This window comes from Pimephales promelas, chromosome 5 (assembly GCF_988280905.1).
Source record: "Pimephales promelas chromosome 5, fPimPro1.hap1.1, whole genome shotgun sequence".
Classification (NCBI taxonomy): domain Eukaryota; kingdom Metazoa; phylum Chordata; class Actinopteri; order Cypriniformes; family Leuciscidae; genus Pimephales; species Pimephales promelas.
Window position 1 is genome coordinate 3,588,622 of NC_142773.1, and position 5,000 is coordinate 3,593,621.

At 44.6% G+C, this 5,000-nt stretch overlaps 4 non-coding genes across 4 annotated transcripts; all 4 read left to right on the forward strand.

Annotated features, from left to right (window-relative positions):
- Window positions 1-3,104: 3,104 nt before the first annotated feature.
- Window positions 3,105-3,177, forward strand: trnar-acg (transfer RNA arginine (anticodon ACG)). The gene has a single exon. It is a non-coding gene; the product is annotated as a tRNA-Arg (tRNA).
- Window positions 3,178-3,498: 321 nt separating this feature from the next.
- On the forward strand, window positions 3,499-3,570 carry trnae-uuc (transfer RNA glutamic acid (anticodon UUC)). The gene has a single exon. It is a non-coding gene; the product is annotated as a tRNA-Glu (tRNA).
- Window positions 3,571-3,695: 125 nt separating this feature from the next.
- On the forward strand, window positions 3,696-3,782 carry trnay-gua (transfer RNA tyrosine (anticodon GUA)). Its single transcript is given in 2 exon segments — window positions 3,696-3,732; window positions 3,747-3,782. It is a non-coding gene; the product is annotated as a tRNA-Tyr (tRNA).
- Window positions 3,783-4,348: 566 nt separating this feature from the next.
- On the forward strand, window positions 4,349-4,421 carry trnar-acg (transfer RNA arginine (anticodon ACG)). Its single transcript has one exon. It is a non-coding gene; the product is annotated as a tRNA-Arg (tRNA).
- Window positions 4,422-5,000: the final 579 nt, after the last annotated feature.

A 5,000-nucleotide genomic window follows, 5' to 3' on the forward strand; every position in this document is an offset into this window, starting at 1 on the left:
ATTATTATTATTGGATTAGTTGAATAATATTTTAAATTGACAGTCCAACAATAGGCTGCTTTGTCAGTGGGATAACGGTTTCCATGAAATACCATGCGTCTTTTCAGATGCATTGCATGGGTACTGTCACAAGGACCTTGCTTTGCGACCAGTTTATAGTGTCTCTTATGCCAGCACAGGACTGGGAGGACACTGAACCCCATGGGCGAGGCAAATGAGAGCTCCCTCCAATGAGCCTGATGAAATCAAATTCAAATATAGCTGCAAGCAGCCATTACCGGGGCCAAGCGCAAGAAGCGGCAACATATGCCAAAATGGCAAGGAGTGGCAGACCAACTGCAGCAAGGAGCAATTAAGGGCATTTTGAGAGAACTTTGGGCAAATGGCTAAGAAAATCACATAAACATTAACTTATAAGATGATTTAATGGGTTATCACTTTCGAACAATAGGTGGCGCAGTTACGAAATAGATGTGATGTGGTCAGAGTGAGGTGACAATGACACATGCAAAGTTTGGTGTCAAAATGTGAAGGCATTGCAGAGATAAAGCCTAAATAGTAATTTTGGCAGCATGCCTACATTTTGATGCTGTGGTATACGAAAACGGTTTTGTCTATCATCGTGCAATTCATAACTTTTAGTCGGCACGGTCTGGAGATGATACGATTCAATTTTCGTGAAAATCGGACAAACGGTCTAGGAGGAGTTCGAAAAAGAAGGTTTTTCAAAGAAATAAAGATGGCGAACAGGAAGTTTGTCTGATTATGGAAAAACTGATATCTATGTTTTCGGCATAACCCAAGGAATCTATTAAGATCAGTTTCATTGCAATAGGCAAAGTTATTCAAAAGTTATTAGCGTTCTCAGAAATTAATTATAACTTTTGACCAACAGGTGGCGCTGTCTCAAAATCTTTTGAGTACCTTCAGGGCATGCTGCTTATGGCACACACTGAGTTTTGTAATATTACACCAATGCATTTGTTTAGTATAGCATTTTATTTCACAAAACTCTATTGAAGTCAATGGGAATTTCACGTTTTGTTCTATTATAGCGCCACCAAGAGGCTCAGTCCCACAATTTTTTTTATGTGTCCTCAGAGTGACCCCATACATATGTGTGTCAATTTTGGTGAAAATATCTCAATTCACTTCCGAGTTATAAACATTTATATAAAAAAACACGTAAAAAATGACTGACACATGACTTTTTTTGAATTTTACTACCCCTTACTATCAATATTTTCGCATTTGGGCATTTGCATATAGTTAACGAGCTATGATTCCGTGTTTCTGACGATGGTTTCGTCTCGATCGGAACAGCGGTTTTGAAGATATCGCCAAGTGTTTTTTTCGCGCTAAATCGCTACGTTACACCAACCGTAAGACGAAACCCAGCATGTTTAGTATCGTTGGACTCGGCAACGATTCAGGAACTCAAAAACATGACTCCCGTGAAAATAAGTGTACCACACCCAAAGCTATAAGCGTTTGAAAAAAAAAATTCACCACTAGGTGGCGCTGTTTCGAAACTTCTCAGGCTCCTTCAGGGCATCGTACTGATGACCCATAACGAGTTTCGTAACAATTCGTTCATGCGTTCAAAAAATACAGCATTTTAGCACATAATTCAAAATGGCCGACCGCCAAAATGGCCGTTCTGGGAAAATTGGATATCGGTGGACTCGGCATGACGCCCTGAATCTAACGAGACCAAATTTATGATCTTTGGACAAACCGTTCAGAAGTTACGAGCAAAAATAGCCATTTTTCATATCTCCGGACCACTAGGTGGCGCTGCGCCGAAACGCAGCACGTAGCCTCAGGTCATGCTTGTGATAACACGTACCAAGTTTGGTGTGAAAACGAGTAAGCGTTGCGGAGATACAACCTCACGTCTGTTTTCGCAAGCGCTACGTAAATTTTGTTTACGCGTTTATCGAAAACGGTTATTCGAATCATCTTGAATTCCATAACTTTTTGTCAGCACTGCCTGGAGATGATCCGGTGCGATTTTGGTGAAAATCGGACAAACCGTCTAGGACGAGTTCGCAAAAGTAGGTTTTTTGGAAAATTCAAAATGGCGGCCGTTTTTTTATGACGGAAAATGACGTCATAGGGTGCGATCGAATCGGCATGAGCTCAGGAACAAGAGGAAAAAAGAATTTTGTTGATAGGCCTTACGGTTCAAAAGTTATTAGCATAATAAAAGTGAAACTTTGGACAGTTGGTGGCGCTAGAGGGAATGAGTTAGAGACACCAAAATTGGAGTATTTAAAGTTGGGACTGTCCTCTATCAGAATGTCAAACCAAAACAACTTTCCCGCAAACCGGTCTATGGGCTGCCATAGACGCCCAGTCGGAAGAAGAATAATAATAATAATAATAATAATAAGAACCGGCACAGATACAATAGGTGCCTCCGCACCTTCGGTGCTTGGCCCCTAATAAACAATCTCTTCAGCTCATTCCCATATTCTTAAGGAAGGGGGTGGTCGCACACTAAAAGCCAAATGGCCTGCTCGAGGCACGAGGAAGTTCCCATATGGTCTAGCGGTCAGGATTTAAGCAGGGTAGGGCCTGGTTAGTGCTTGGATTGGAGACCGCCTGGGAATACCAGGTGCTGTAAGCATTATTGTTTAAAAAAAAAAAAAAAAAAAAAGAGTCAATGAAATGTTTCAAAAATGCTAAATTGTCTCTTTTTTTCCTCAAAATGCCTGAAATAGTCTCTAAAAAAAAAAGTGGTCAGGATTCCTGGCTTTCACCCAGGCAGCTCAGGTCCTGGTTTGCTCACTCTTTCCCATCAAGCCTGACTGTGTGCCTCTACCACATTTTGCAGCAACTGCTCAAGCAGGGCCACTAACACTTGAATTTTCCTCCAGGAGAGGAGATGTCTCTGACCCTGGATAACAGATCTTCCACTGAGAAAGTGCCACAGGATCTGTGGGAATATCCTAACAACACCACAACTTGCCATAAAAACAAAGCAACCGAGATCCCCAACATGTGACGCCTCCATCTCGAAGCTTTTAATAGCAGACCCCTCATTGGACCCCTTCCTGACGTTGGCTCCAGGCCTGTTAATGGCATGAGATAAAGGTGGTGGGTCAGTGGCGCAATGGATAACGCGTCTGACTACGGATCAGAAGATTCTAGGTTCGACTCCTGGCTGGCTCGCTCACCCTCTTTTGACAGTCCAACAATAGGCTGCTTTGTCAGTGGGATAACGGTTACCATGAAATACCATGCGTCTTTTCAGATGCATTGCATGGGTACTGTCACAAGGACCTTGCTTTGCGACCAGTTTATAGTGTCTCTTATGCCAGCACAGGACTGGGAGGACACTGAACCCCCTGGGCGAGGCAATTGAGAGCTCCCTCCGATGAGCCTGATGAAATCGAATTCAGTAAACAATTCCTTCGGCTCATTCCCATATTCTTAAAGAAGGGGGTGGTCGCACACTAAAAGCCAAAGGGCCTGCTAGTGGCACGAGGAAGTTCCCATATGGTCTAGCGGTCAGGATTCCTGGTTTTCACCCAGGTGGCCCGGGTTCGACTCCCGGTATGGGAAGTTTGTGTTGTCTTTGCTTCACTTATGGAAACGGACAGGACGTGTCTCTGTGCCTCTAGCACTTTTAGCCAGCAGGCGCAGCTCACGAAACCTGATAGGTTTAGGTTCTGTCTGCAGCCGGTGTGCCTTCGATAGCTCAGCTGGTAGAGCGGAGGACTGTAGGTGGCAAATTGGGAATCCTTAGGTCGCTGGTTCGACTCCGGCTCGAAGGAGGTCTTTTTCACACGCAAACATTTAATTGGCCATGCTTCTCGACGAGGCCGTCAGCGCTTGAGTGTGTAGTCCGCCTTTTTGCAATCACGACTGCTACAAGAGGGCAAAAGCTCATTCCCTGACCGGGAATCAAACCCGGGCCGCGGCGGTGAGAGCGCCGAATCCTAACCACTAGACCACCAGGGAAGGGTTGCTCACTCTTTCCCATCAAGCCTGGCTGTGTGCCTCTACCACATTTTGCAGCAACTGCTCAAGCAGGGCCACTAACACTTGAATTTTCCTCCAGGAGAGGAGATGTCTCTGACCCTGGATAACAGATCTTCCACTGAGAAAGTGCCACAGGATCTGTGGGAATATCCTAACAACACCACAACTTGCCATAAAAACAAAGCAACCGAGATCCCCAACATGTGACGCCTCCATCTCAAAGCTTTTTATAGCAGACCCCTCATTGGACCCCTTCCAGACGTTGGCTCCAGGCCTGTTAATGGCATGAGATAAAGTAGGTGTTATGTCAGGCCTCTGAACAGTCAGACACCGACAAGCCATCCGCCCACTCGTTGGTGGGCCAGTGGCGCAATGGATAACGCGTCTGACTACGGATCAGAAGATTCTAGGTTCGACTCCTGGCTGGCTCGCACACCCTGTTTTGCTTCGCTGCCAGCCCATAGCCACTTTATCATTTCCTTTTATTAGCCCATCATTTTTGTTATTATTATTATTATTGGATTAGTTGAATAATATTTTAAATTGACAGTCCAACAATAGGCTGCTTTGTCAGTGGGATAACGGTTTCCATGAAATACCATGCGTCTTTTCAGATGCATTGCATGGGTACTGTCACAAGGACCTTGCTTTGCGACCAGTTTATAGTGTCTCTTATGCCAGCACAGGACTGGGAGGACACTGAACCCCATGGGCGAGGCAAATGAGAGCTCCCTCCAATGAGCCTGATGAAATCAAATTCAATAAACAATCTCTTCAGCTCATTCCCATATTCTTAAGGAAGGGGGTGGTCGCACACTAAAAGCCAAATGGCCTGCTCGAGGCACGAGGAAGTTCCCATATGGTCTAGCGGTCAGGATTTAAGCAGGGTAGGGCCTGGTTAGTGCTTGGATTGGAGACCGCCTGGGAATACCAGGTGCTGTAAGCATTATTGTTTAAAAAAAAAAAAAAAAAAAAAGAGTCAATGAAATGTTTCAAAAATGCTAAATTGT